The sequence below is a fragment of the Neofelis nebulosa genome, chromosome 10 (assembly GCF_028018385.1).
Source record: "Neofelis nebulosa isolate mNeoNeb1 chromosome 10, mNeoNeb1.pri, whole genome shotgun sequence".
In the NCBI taxonomy this organism is placed as follows: Eukaryota; Metazoa; Chordata; class Mammalia; order Carnivora; family Felidae; genus Neofelis; species Neofelis nebulosa.
In genome coordinates, this window is record NC_080791.1 from 24,209,632 (window position 1) to 24,223,880 (window position 14,249).

The following is a 14,249-nucleotide window of genomic DNA, read 5'->3' on the forward strand; positions in this document are numbered from 1 at the left end:
TCTTTTTTTGGGGCGGCAAGGCAGAGATTTTGCATGTCAGTTACAGATACAGTCTTTGCTCGGAGTATGGCGTTTGCTTTATCAATCTGATTTCCAGACTTTCTCTGGGCCTTACCAGGACTTTAAAGGCTCAAATAGGTGGGTAATAAATTATAAGAGGAAATTGTGGCAGTCTGTCTTACTAGATAGTCAACCCCTGTACCAACCTTCGACAAATCTGTGCCTGGCACATAGTAGGCAGACAATAAATATTTACGGAATAAATGAATGGATGTGTATCTAGAGCTAGGTATTTTTCACTGGCTCTCAAGGTTAGTTCCATCCTGTCAAAATACTAAAGGCAGGCAAATTTCACTCTTCAGTGTATCAGATTGTAAACCGTGGGGCATCTCGGGTGACTCATTCAACGGAATGTTGGTTTAATGAATTCTTCCTGTGCTCTCCAACTTGTTTGGCAAGGGGCCTGAAGGGGTTAAGGTCTGCAGAGTGCTTGGAACGTAGCTAATGTTGTGTGAATAGCAGAATAAATGATTACTGCTCTGCCTTTATGAGACAGCTTCTAGACAGAAAGGAGCAGGAGGACCTCGGTGTACATCTGCCAGGGCTGGGGAATCCAGCCCTTGGGCAGGTGAGAGCAAACTCAAGATATGTAGACGCAGCTTCAGGCACCCATGCTGTCCCAGAGGACGTGAATCCTGGTGGGGAGATGGTCCCTATGGAGATCTTCTGGATGGGAAGCAATGAAAGATAAGCTATTACCTGCCCACAAGGTTACCTCTCACATTTATCTCAAACACAGGTAAGCAGGGGGCAGGACTCTGGTGGTATAATTTTTATCTTTAGAGGTAGGATTTAAAAAATGTTTTTCATTTTATTTATTTACTTATTTCATTTTCTTTCTTTTTTCTTTCTTTTTTTTTTTAGAGAAAGAGAGAGAGCACAGGCAGAAGAGAAGGGCAGAAGGAAAGAGAGAGAGAATCTCAACCAGGCTCTATGCTGTAGGCGGAGCCCAATGTGGGGCTCAATCCCACGACACTGCGATCATGACCTGAGCCCAAACTGAGTTGGACGCTTAACCGACTGAGTCATCCAGGTGACCCTGGAGGTAGGATTTTTCAATAAATCTTTAGGATTTGTATTTTATTTGTTCAGGGGTTAGAAAGTTGTCTATGGCAGGAACACTTCAGGATGTAAAGAATCTAACTGGCATCCATGCCCTGCTTTGCCAGAATCCCCCACCCCCTTCTGTCTCCACTTCCCTAAACAAAGCCACAGCCCATCCTGTTTGCTCTGATAGTCTGACAAACTGAAGCTGGGGTTGGGTTGGGCTGGATCCAGACTGGTGGAGAGCGTTAACCCCAGTAGTCAAGCAGTTGGGTGCAAGTCCTGATTCTTTCAGCAACTTGCTGTATGCCTCCAGTGGGAGGTTTCAGTCCACTTGACCGGAAAATGGGAAATCATGGCACCTGCCTTCTTGACCCACACAGGGATGTTGTCAATATGAGATAAAATAATAATTGGGGGCTGGGGCGCCTGGGTGGCGCAGTCGGTTAAGCGTCCGACTTCAGCCAGGTCACGATCTCGCGGTCCGTGAGTTCGAGCCCCGCGTCAGGCTCTGGGCCGATGGCTCGGAGCCTGGAGCCTGTTTCCGATTCTGTGTCTCCCTCTCTCTCTGCCCCTCCCCCGTTCATGCTCTGTCTCTCTCTGTCCCAAAAATAAATAAAAAATGTTGAAAAAAAATAATAATTGGGAAAGCTTTTCGAAAGATTTGAAGACTTCGGAGGTAAGGTGCTCTATGAGGAGGGAAGGCGGCTCTAGAACAGAGGCTCACACTGCAGCGCCAGACTCTGTGGAGACAGAAGAGAGTTGTGAGGGTAAACTGAGGGTCAGTCACATGACTGTACCAGCGATGACCATCCGAACCAAATTAGAACCAATCTCCCCAAACCGGAGGATGTAGGAAGGTCATGTATACAGGAACAACACGGGGCTGGATACTTGAGTCCTGATTCTCTCACTTGTGAGGTTTCTTTTTTTTTTTTTTTTTGTGATTCTTGGACTGCCCCACCTAACTTTCCTGAGCTCCAGTTTCCTCATCTATTGAAAGGAGGCGATTTAGAACCTTCCTGAGAGAGTTATTGAAAGGGACTGATGCAGTAATTTGTGTGAAACCCTGGTATTTTTTAGGATCTCAGTAAGAGTTGGCTCTGTCAGTGATCCACTTACCCATTCATTGATTCCCTCATTGATTCAGAACATCTCACTGCCTTGGGTTGGTGCCTTGTCTCAGGAAGTCATTAGCACTTGAGGACTTTTTCGATGGTAAAAGTTGCTGGCTCATAAGCACCATCACCAGCAGTAGTTAAGGGAAGTAAGAATACATCCCTGCTCCTTTGTCTGTACATCAAATTATTCTTATTGTTCACAGGGCACCAGTAGCTTTGGGTTCCTCTGCCGGCTCAAGATCCTCTCTCTTTTGCTGCCTGGGTGCGGGGAGGGCTCCACTGAGCCAACTCCCCCCACAAAAGAAGGAAGAACAATAGGCTTGTTGCCTTTTCTTCCATAAAAATGCTCCCTGAGGTACCATATAATCAGAGCAGGGTTGTGACAGTCAGCATGTCTCTGCTCTCCCCATATCCCAGCCGTAATACAACATTAGAAGCAATTAGAGCTTGTTCTAGGTTGTTTGTAAGATGATTATTATAGCCATTGCAGGGACGTCTCAAAACAGTGGAGTTAAGGATTACAACGTGTTCCACATTTCCGAAGCTGCTAACCGGGGCAGTGCAGAGAAGAGCCTAAGACACAGAGACAGACAAAGCCCAGCTCATCAGCCCTGCCAACAAGGCTCTGGGCCTTGACGTGCATTCTCAGTGTGGGGCACCTGAGGGCTGATGGGAAGCATTATCTCCTTTGCAGAGCGGCTGAGCAGTGGGGGCTCAGCCCTGGGAGGATGGGCTGGACCGGAAGCTCAACTACCGTATCCTTTTCTTTCTTCAGACATGTCAAAAAGCCCCCTCTCCATCAGACAGCCAAACATCTGAACCACAAAAGGGCTCTGGCCACAGTCCCTTTCTCTCTGTTCTGTTTAGCAACACACACAAATACTTGACCGCATTTGATGTGGAAAATCTGGAATGTCAATCTTCCACAATTGTACTGAAGCCTACTTTTATTTAGAGGAAACAGAAAACAGCTGGTCAGCTTGCTGTCCAAACTTGTTCACCTGCCTTTCCTCTATAATGCTCTGTAAAGCATCCTTCTAGCTACCGAGGCAAGGAATCATGGGGCCGTTTTGTACTTTTTCCCTTTCTTTTCATTCCAAGAAGTATTTAATATGCTCCTATTATATGCCAGGCAAACAAAGACCCCAGACCTCATGAAACTTTATGATTTTAATTTTTTAAAAATTTTATTTATTTTGTGTGTATGTCTGTGAGAGAGAGAGAGAGAGAGAGAGAGAGGGGCAGAGATAGAGGAGAGAGAGGATCCCAAGCAGGGTTCATGCTATATTAGCGTAGAGCCCAGCACGGGGCTTGATCTCACGGACCACCAAGACCAACACCTGAGCCAAAATCAAGAATCAGTTGCTTAACAGACTCATAAATTCTGACCTGGACTATAACAGTGGACTTTTTCCTGGGGTTTGCCCTCTCCTCCTCAAGCCTACTTCTTGTGTCATCATTGACCCAAGTATAAGTCTCAGACTCTCCCTCGTTCCTATACAGCCTTGAACCCTGCATCCCAGGCCCTGTATGTATTGTCCCAAGCCTTTTCCACTTGATCTCCCTCTATGTCAAGAGCCCCCGGCTCTAGCCAGAGTGAATTCTCCATTTTTCCCCAACACATCCTGCCTTTTCTCACCCTAGAGTGTAGTATTTACAGGAAAAAGAAGCTAACATTCGTTGCACTCTGCTAACAGACAGAGCTTTGTACACCTTTTAGATTTGATAGCAATCCTATGATGTATAAGGCGGGGGAACAGAGTTGCCTCATCTGAAGTCATAGGGTAGAATGTGCCGGAGGCAAGATTCAGATCTCCAACTGTCTGAGTCCAAATCCGGTGCTCTTCCTCCCAGATCACACAGTTCCTTATGATTTATTCCCTGATTCCAGACTGGAACCACTGGAAGAGCCATGCGTGTTCACTTTTGTGCTACCTCCAGTGCCTGACACAAAGTCTCACATGGGCTGGGGGAGAACATACTATCTGAATTAAACTTCTTTGAATATAATTGAATTAAGCCAAACAAGCTTTTAAAAGACTATTCATTAACGTACGTTTTGGCAGCTTCTTGTTGAGATTTAATCTGCTGGTCTGTGTGTCAGCCCTCTCATAATCTGTGTTTTTTTCTCCTGAATACTATCCTGGTTCTCTGCAACTCTTCACGGTTCTTGAGCTGCACCCATCTGAGAGCCTTTAGAAGGCCAGTGACGGTAAATTTCTTTATCTGTGTGTTTCAGTTGTCTTTTCTTCCCATTCTCCCTACCTGCCTCATTTTTTCCATTTGAGATCCCCTTATGGACGTCCATTCCCCTGTCCAGATTTCATTCTTACCGGTGTGCACACCAAGGCAACCTTCAGGGGTCCTTGGTTCTGGCTCTGCGTTTCCTGGGGAGCAGGGGGATCGGCACCCACCGCTTCTCTAGTGTATGGTTTCCTTACGGGGAACTGCACATATGGTTTTAAAATTCCTGCCAGATCTGCTATGTGCAATCCTCATTGTTTAATGTACCATAATTAATAAGTAAATATTTTTAGATCCTATTGATGTCGAGGTACTTTAGATGTTCTCTCCAGACTGTTCTTTCTATGCGATACTTGGTCAGGCAGCTTGCTTTATGACCCCTCAAAGCAGTTGTGCTTTCCCTCCCAGGCCCCTAGTGATCAGCACACATCTCCTGGGAAGACACACAGTCCATGGAAGGAGAAGAAATAGAGATCTTGGTCTTTTAAATGAAGATGTTGAGAAAGAGAAGGGGGAAGTACCCGGGGCGTTTCTTACATTCCTTTGCCTCTTGATGTGAAGGACCCTGTGGGTTCACTGTGCCACACACCTTTGGTCATCTTCAAGTCCCAGTTCTGTGACTTTTACACCTTCCAACGCCCACCTACCACATCTGACCACCTCCCATAGTCCCTCCTTCGGTAGTTGTCAAACCACAAAAAGCCACCAGCGGCACGTGGCCCCAGTCTCAACCCCACAGATGGAACTTTTGGTAGAAGACGATGAGTCGCTAAATAAATAGAATGCATTGTAAGTGTTGATAGATTTTCTGTTCTGTCCTGGCATTGTGCTCAGTGGAGGATTACCGCTGTGTGTGTTTAAATGTGACAGCTGTTTCATTCACTCCCTGGCGTGTTGGAGAAGCCGTGATAAAGCCAGCGATATGCCTTCAGAATCCTTAAAGTGAAATCCTCCAGAAAAAAAAAAAAAAGTTCCCCTCCCAACCCTCCCTGTCCCCATTTCTCCGCTCATTCTCACATGCATTTCTGGTTATTGCACTTTATTTCTGCTTTTTCTTTTTTCTTTTCTTCTTTTGCACGTTCTGGATGAGAAATACCCTCTGGAAGACCTTCCACCTCTGGTTGTTGGGCATCCCCGAAGCAGTCAGCTTCATTTTGGTACCCTGGTTGCGGAGGGAATGCAGAGCATTTAGAAACCTTAATTAAGGAACATTTAGGAAGATAGGCTGATGAGGGGCAAGATTAGCAATGGATTTCACTGTTGCCTGCCTACGACTTTCTGTTTAATTATTACAAGAGGAGCTGCCAGCAAATGCAAGAGCTGACGGTCTGATCCTGAACCGCACTGACCTGGATTTCTGTTTCATTAGATTTCATTTAATTCCGGCAAAGGAGGCAATTTCTTAGACCCTAGTATAGTTGAATGTTAACCTCCAGGCCACAGGAATGAAGGGACAAGAATGCATTTCACCCTGAGCTCTGCCAGTTCCTCTCCTACATACCAGATACACAGTCCCGCCTGGATCCCAACACCTCTTACTGTTTGGGGAAACAGAGGGGATGGGGATCTGGCATGTCCCGGCGAGGGCTCAAATGAGCTGAATAATTGAGTCAACAGTATCCTCTTTGAACTGAAGAGGGAGAGAGAAAAATCCTCCCCGCTAGATTTACAAGAAAGGATCTTCCTTTCTCTAAGTCTTTCCGACGTTTTTTTGAAATGGCTGAGTTTGTTTCCAATGACCCCGAGGGACCGCTCCACTGACCAGCTTGTGCCTAAGAAGTACTGTGGTCAGGTGCTGATCGGCCTGGTATGGGGTGAGGGGTGAGAGAAGATGGTGAGGGACGGAAGGGTGGTAAGGGATTCCCCGGGGACTGCAGGTTCATCACATATCTATATATTTCTCAGTGTTCACCTCCTACCTCTTCTCCATTCTAGGTCAATGGTCAAAGTTGATTGAGGGATTCTAAAAACTCAAGCAAAGATATTGAATCCAAGAGGACTTGGGTTCTGCCTTCTCTGTACCTTAACTAGCAGTTAGTCTCTCTTGGCGTCCTGTACAAACAAAATGGGAATGTTAATTCCTATTTCACAGAAAGCTTCCAGAACTAAGAAAAATGCCTCACACAGCATTCCACACATAACAGGGTCTCCATATATGTTAGTTGCCACTTCTACTCCATGCGCATGGGGGGAGTAGGAAGACCATGCTCTGAAGAAAGCCAAAGATGACCTACCTCACTCCTACTGGTCTTATATTAAGCTGAAACAAAAGAATCAACATAAAAATAAAACATGTTATTAAGGACATAAAAAGTTAGCAAGTTGTGCTATATTCATAGAGTGGAATACTTCTCAGCAGTAAAAAAAGAACAAACTTCTGACTTGTGCAAGAACATGCACAGGATAGCAGTCTCTTCAGTAAGAAATCAGCGACCTATGGTAACTTGATAACAAGCTTCAGGGATGGACCTCAAACTGTTGCTCCCCTGTATCTATGTAGGATGAGCTCATTCACCGGCTCTCACTTTATTTTGGATTTTCCCTTGAAAAAGGTCATGAGCACCATACTAATTAAGTCAAACACAAAGGGCTAGGGACAGGCACACCTCATTTCTTGTTTCTTCATTTCATGGCACTTCACAGATACTGCATTCTTCACAAGTTGAAGGTTGGTGGCAACCTTGTATGGAACAAGTCTATCAGCGCCATTTTTCCCATAGCATTTGCTCACTTTATGTCTCTGTGTCCCATTTTGGTAATACTCGTATTATTTCAAACTCCTTCATTATTATTATATTGGTTATGGTGATCTCTGATCAGGGATCTTTGATGTTACTATTGTCCTTGTTCTGGAGTGCCACAAACCATGCCCACCTAAGACAACTAACTCAGTTGACGTATGTGTGCTCTGGCCTCTCCACTGAGCAATGATTCCCCATCTCTCTCCCTCTCCTCAGGCCTCCCTATTCCCTGAGACACAACACTATTGAAAGTAGGCCAATTAAGGGACGTCTGGGTGGCTCAGTTGGTTAAGCGTCTGGCTCTTGATTTCAGCTCAGGTCACGGTCTCCTGGTTTGTGAGATCGAGCCCTCTGCGTCGTTCTCTGTGCTGACATTGCAGAGCCTGCCTGGGATTCTCTCTCTCCCTCTTTCTCTGCCCACCCTCCTCTCAAAATAAATAAAGAAACTGAAAAATCTTTTTAAAGGAAAGGAAAATAAAAGAGAGGAGGCCAATTAATAACCCTACACTGACCTCTAAGTGTACAAGTGAAAGGAAGACTCACACATCTCTCCCTTTCAAGCCCAAGCTAGAAATGATCAAGCTCGGTGAGGAAGGTGTGTTGAAAGTCAAGGAAGACCAAAAAAGCTAGGCCTCTTGTGCCAGTCAGCCAAGCTGTGAATGCAAAGGAGAAGTTCCTGAAGGCAATTAAAAGCGCTACATCAGTAAACACAAATGACAAGAAAGCCTTCTTGCTGACGTGGAGAGAGTTTTCTTGGTCTGGAGAGAAGATTTAACCAGCAACGCCTAATCCAGAGTAAGGAAGGACCTCTCTTCCGTTCTATGAAAGGTTGAGAGAGGTGAGGAAGCTGCAGAAAAAAAAAATTTGAAGCTGGCAGAGGTTGGTTCATGAGGTTTAAGGAAAGAAGCCATCTGCGTAACTTAACAGTGTAAACGAAGACAGCAAGTGCGAATGTAGGAGCTGCATCAAGTTCTCCAGAAGATTCTGCTAAGGTAATTAATATAGGTGTCATCGCTACACAACAGATTTTCAGTGTAGATTAAATGGGCTTCCCTTGGAAGAAGATGCCACCTAGGACTTTCACAGCTAGAGAGAAGTCAATGCCTGGCTTCAACGCTTCAAAGAACAGGCTATTTTTTTTAGGGACTAATGCAGTTTGTGACTTTAAGCTGAAGCCAGCACTCACTTACCCCTATGAAAATCCTAGGGCCCTTAAGAAATATGCTAAATGGACTCTGCCTGTGCTGTATAAATGGAGCAACAAAGTCTGGATGACAGCACACCTGTTTACAACATGGTTTGCTGAATATTTTAAACCCACCGTTGAGACTTACTGCTCAGGAAAGAAAAAAAAATTCTTTTTAAAATATCACTGCTTGTCGACAATGTGCCTGGTCACCCAAGAGCTCTGATGGGGATGGTACAGTGAACTGTAATGTCGTTTCATGCTTCCCAACGCAGCATCTGTTCTGTAGCTTATGGACCAAGGAGTAATTTCAACTTGCAGTCCTATTATTTAAGAAATACATTTTGTAAGGCTATAGTTGCCATGGATAGTGATTCCTCTGATGGATCTGGGCAAAGTAAATTGAAAACCTTATGTAAAGGATTCACCATTCTAGATGCCATTAAGAACATTTGTGATTCAGGGGAAGAGGTCGAATATTGACATTAACAGGAATGTGGAAGACGTTGATTTCAATCCTCATGGGTGACCGTGAGGGGTTCAAGACTTGAGAGGAGTAAGGAGCTGCAGATGTGGTGGAAATAGCAAGAGAACTAGAAGTGGAGCCTGAAGATCGGACTGAATTTTTACCAACTCATCATAAAATGAGGGGATCAGGAGTTGCTTCTTACGAATGAACAAAGAAGGTAAGGTTTCTTGAGATGGAAACCACTCCTGGTGGAGATGTTATGAAGATTGTTGAAATGACAACACAGGGTTTGGAATATTACATGAACTCGGTTAACAAAACAGAAAACAGCAGCAAGGGTTTGAGAGGGTTGACTCCAATTTTGAAAGAAGTTCTTCTGTGGGTAAAATGCTATCCAACAGCATCGCGTGCAATAGAGAAATCACTCATGGAGAGAAGGGTCAATGTGGTAAATTTCACTGTCGTCTTATTTCACGACATTGCCACAGCCACCCCAACAACCACCCTGATCAGTCAGCAGCCATCAACATCAACATCAACATCAGTGCAAGCCCTCCACCAGCAAAAGATTATGACTCGCTGAAAGCTCAGATGGTGGCTACCATTTTTTAACATAAAGTATTTTTAAATTAAGGTATGTACATTTTTAGACATAATGGTATTGCGCACCTAATACAGTATAATGGAAACATAACTTTAAATAAAAAGGGGGGGGCACATGGGTGGCTATGTTGGTTGAGCCGTCTGACTCTTGGTTTCGGCTCAGGTCGTGACCCCAGTGTCATCTGGGATCATGCCTCATGTCAGGCTCTGCACTGAGTGTGGAGTCTGCTTAAGATACTCTCTCTCTCTCTCTCTCTGTCTCTCTCTCCCTCTCCTTCCTCCCTCTGCCCCTCAAGCACTCTCTGTCTCTCAAAATAAAACAAAAAACGAAACAAAAAAAACCCCATAACTTTTATGTATACTGAGAAACCAAACAATTTATTTGACTTACTTTATTATGATACTCATTTTATTGTGATGTGGTCCTTATCGTGTCTTTGTCGTCATTTCCTGGCAGTCCCCACCTTGCACTTTATCTTCCAGTGGTGGTGATGTTTTTGCACACCTCGCTCATGTTTCTTCAGGTGTCATATTGTTGTTCACCCTATTCCCGTGGTCTCATCACACCCTCCAAGTTTTCTTTGCCAGCGTCTCACACGTCCTTCAGACTCCACAGAGGGGTCTTCCGATCTCTGGAAACTTTCCTTCGATTCTAGGTTGAGCTGCCCGCAGTGCTTTCCAAATGCCCCCTAAACATCCTCCTCTTAGGACACACAGCACACTGGATCGGGAGATCCTCAAGACCAGGAACTGGACCCGTAATATCTCCGAGGTATGCCTGTGCTCTATGGGTCAACTTACACGGCATTCGATAAGAGATAAAACTTTAGAGACAAAACTCAGATCAGTAGTTTTCAGGGCAGGAGGTGAGGGGCGGTGATTTACTACAACGGGGTACAAAGGAACTCTTCAGGGCTTGGGAATATTCTATATTATTTATGATGGTGGCTCTGCTTACAATGTACACCTAGAAATGGTGATTTATACTGTATATAAGTTGTACCTCAATAAGCATGATTTTTTACAGAGTTGGTAAAGATGTAATTTTCTTTCTCTATTTTTCCTTTCTGGAGGGATGTGACTTGTCCACGTTGTCAGGTACTAAGGATCCCGCGGAGGCCTCCCTAGAACCTAGGGCCCGTTGAATCCCTAGGGATCCCATAAATGGACATGATGGAACTTTAAACAACCTCTAATTCCATGCAAATGTTTGCATATGTGTACAAAGGAATTTTCCTGGGGAGATGTCTCACAGTTTCAAATAGATTAAAGGTTACTGTGGCTCACTGCCCATTCCTCATATGAGAACAACCAGAGAGAGAGAGAGAGAGAGAGAGAGAGAAACTGATCCATATTTCCAGAGTACAAGATAAAGTGAGACTATTGTATAAGTTTGTCACCAGGGATGGGCACTGGGAGGCCATAGTTTGAGGTCAGTCCCTGCACATTATCATCAAGTGACTATCATTAGCAGGTGTTCTTATTAAAGAGAACCATACTTTATATGCAGGCTCATTTCTGAGGACCTATAGTGTCACTCACTGTGATTCCCAAGCTCATAGCAGGAAAAAGAGAAAGAGACTTGCATAAATCCTCCTTAATTTGGAACACTTAATAGGTTCCTTGTACAGTGTTGCAGAGGTTTGAAAATGGAAGCAGGGAAAGGAGGTCACCAATGATAGGTAGAAAGCAGGATGCCAGGCACAGCTTAATGGAATCTGTGGTATTGATCCAAGTGGCAAATGCATCACATTGTAACAGTATTGAAAGCTTTATGCTGGGCCCTAGCTCAGAAAAGGCCACAGCTGCTAATTTGCAAAAATATCAGGGTTTCAAAAGTTACCGGGGGCCTTTGAAAGATAAATCACCGGGTGTCCCTTTAATAACTGCATCACACTCCCATGCCTTCATGAGGTATTTCTATCTAGAAAAGTGGGCCCTAAGAACACACTTTTGCTAGTGACAGTGTTATAGCACAAGCTTCCAGACAGGAATATCTCTCCGGGCCTCACACACTGTGAATAATTAGTCAATCTGCGGTGCGAATGGAGACAGCATCAAGAGTGTTGCAAGGGCAGGCCAGCTGTGCTCCTCACGGGCCTGAAAGCATGCGCCATTTTGGACAAGGCATATTCTGTGCTGAGGTATGCACCTGGCCACATGGGCTCAAGTCATGTTAATGGAATGCTGAGGAATGTTCTCTTCTGACATAGGCAGTGCGACAAAAATGATGGGCGTGCTATTTCCACTGAGCCGTCCTGAGCTCAGTGTTTAAAGATGTGTTTGCAAATAATGATTCACAAAACCCTCATATACTGACCCACCTCCTACTACACAATATCCTCTCAATGTTAATGGCCCCATCCCAACGAGCTGGGTGCTACTTTTATTTCTAAATCCGTAAGTCTGACAAGAGATCTTTTGGGCAGATATGGTCCAAATGGGGCTGAAGAGGCCTTGCTTATAACTTCCAATCCTAACAGTCATTTCCAAATAGAACAGTGAATACATAGGTTATGAAGAAATGAGTGGCAGTGCTGGGACGCTAGTGACTCACTTGAACAAGAAGGGTTTGAAAACAGTGTTCATGGCCTCAGAGGCCCAGACATGGACGTAGAGAGTTTGGATAAGTAATAGAGAATGGGGGGGGGGGGGGTGTAGCATCTGGCAGTACAGTGGAAACTTCTCAAATGCCCCTAAAGCCTGGTGGTCATGGGTTGCAAGACTAAAGTATCATAACAAAAGCAAAACAAGAATTCAGAAAACACCAGGTCATAGGAGTCACATATGCCAAGAAGATACATTTGTGTGGATATTCGAGAACACGAGGATGGAAATTTCATGGACATAAGAATACATAAGTAAGAAGTAAAATGGACTAGAATATTGTTGTGGGAATATACTATGAATTGCCTAGCCAGACAGTTTTAGTGGTAACTAAACCAGCACAGAAGCATGATACACGGGCAATATTAGAAACTTCAAACAGGTGTACATTTCCAGGGCATCTCACGCTGGTAAAATCAAAGAACACATCAAAAAACCAAAGGACATTTCTGGTAATTTTCTTTAGAATATGGGGGGCAGCAAATGGCATGGATACTACACAGTATAAACCAACAAGAAAACTTTGCTCGGGACATGAAACTGAGAAAAATTGGGAGAGAGTGACTGTTTCGTCTTGCTGTCCCTAATGTCCAGAGAACAAAACACTGAATATTCTAGATTTTTAGAAGGGATATATCAAAACATTGAAAAATAGACACAAATGGAAGGCACAAGATGAAATTACAGGGAATTCTTTCAAAGACACAAAGAAAGGCAGGTGGTATTCCCCCCACACCTCAGTGTTATTTTGCACTCTGAAAAATGAGGGAAATAAAAGGAAATAACTAATTATGACTATAAAGAGTCAGCATACCTAAATGGTAGGCAGGTTAAATTGCAAAGGGAACTGGGGTCAATGGCGTCTTTTTGGAGACAAAAAGCATTGAAATGGGACACGCCCACTACTTAGATCACATGAGAAAAATACTGTCATATTTAACATAGAACTTCACATCTCTTAATTCTTAGATTTTTCTCTTTTTGTCAGAAAGCATGATATCTGGGCTGAAAATGGCAGATCCAACAATTTTAAAAGAGTTTATGCCCACGATATCCTAAGGCAATGAGAAATTTATGTCAAGGAGATTCGCACAACTGTAACCATGATCGGGAATCTTCAAGGAATCCTGGAGAATGAAAGAAATCCCCCCCCGCCCCCGCCCCGCCAACAGGAAATTAGCATATTTGTTTGCCACTTTCAGAAATAAAAATTTTCCTTTGGTGAATCTAGAAAACGCTATAGCCTGTGTATCTGGACTTTTGTTCGCTCTGACTCAGCTCCTATAGGAGAAAGGTTTTAGCAGGGTATTAAGGGGTCTTATCCTGTTAAATATTTTATCAGTGACTTGGATAAACAGCAAATCTGTGGATGCTTCACAGTAGAAAGTTATATGATGTGTTGAAAAGATAGAACTGAGATCCAAAGAGATTTAAATGAGTGATATTGGCATGTCAGTTCTAACAAGATAACATTCAATAGATGATGAGCTTAAGGTCCCTAAATTTAGTGCAAAAATCCAATCTCACTTATTCATGATGGATGAGATAAGGCTTAATAGGAACATGGGAAACAAATAAAGAACAACAAGAAATGTAGCGATATCTGATGTCAAATGTGCAGTATGAATAAAAAGGCTATGTGCCTGCCAAAAAATTCTAATGGACTCCTAGGAAAAAGAAGATGGGGCCCCTATACTGTACTAATCAGACTGTATCTGTGATGTCATATTTCCTTTCGGGGGGAGGGAGGGTTTGTACACCAGTGAATTGAGTACCATAAAGATGAATAATGGGTATATTAGAAATGCTGTTTCAACTACAACTATGTATCACTCTATAAATGAGAAACGTTACAGAAGTTGAGGATATTTATATAAAAAAATGGAAGCTTCTCCTTAACTATCTGAAAGGCTAATATAAGAAAGTTGTGTTTTTTTTTTTTTTTTTAAATTCTGTGTGGTCTCAAGAGGACAAACATACCACTGTGAGGAAGTCTTAAGGAAACAAATATTCAGAAATAATTTAGTAACAGACACCTTCAAAGATAGAAGGTTCTTTTAAGAGTTCCAAGTCCCTGCCTTACTGGAAGCAACCACAGACATGGTGACCACGTGCTATGGATTCTGTGCAAGGCAAAGATCAGATGGATATTGATGCCGACCGAGTGTTTGTTC

At 43.7% G+C, this 14,249-nt stretch overlaps 1 long non-coding RNA gene across 3 annotated transcripts; it reads left to right on the top strand.

The window, feature by feature from the left end:
- Nucleotides 1–527: 527 nt before the first annotated feature.
- LOC131487042 (uncharacterized) lies at nucleotides 528–13,315 on the top strand. Of its 3 annotated transcripts, none has more exons than XR_009249577.1 (5): nucleotides 528–799; nucleotides 931–1,105; nucleotides 2,429–2,580; nucleotides 10,125–10,240; nucleotides 13,064–13,315. It is a non-coding gene; the product is annotated as an uncharacterized LOC131487042 (long non-coding RNA). The 3 variants fall into 3 exon arrangements; XR_009249576.1 differs by lacking the exon at nucleotides 2,429–2,580 and adding an exon at nucleotides 9,354–9,499; XR_009249575.1 differs by lacking the exon at nucleotides 2,429–2,580 and having other exon boundaries at nucleotides 535–799.
- The last annotated feature ends 934 nt before the right edge of the window (nucleotides 13,316–14,249 follow it).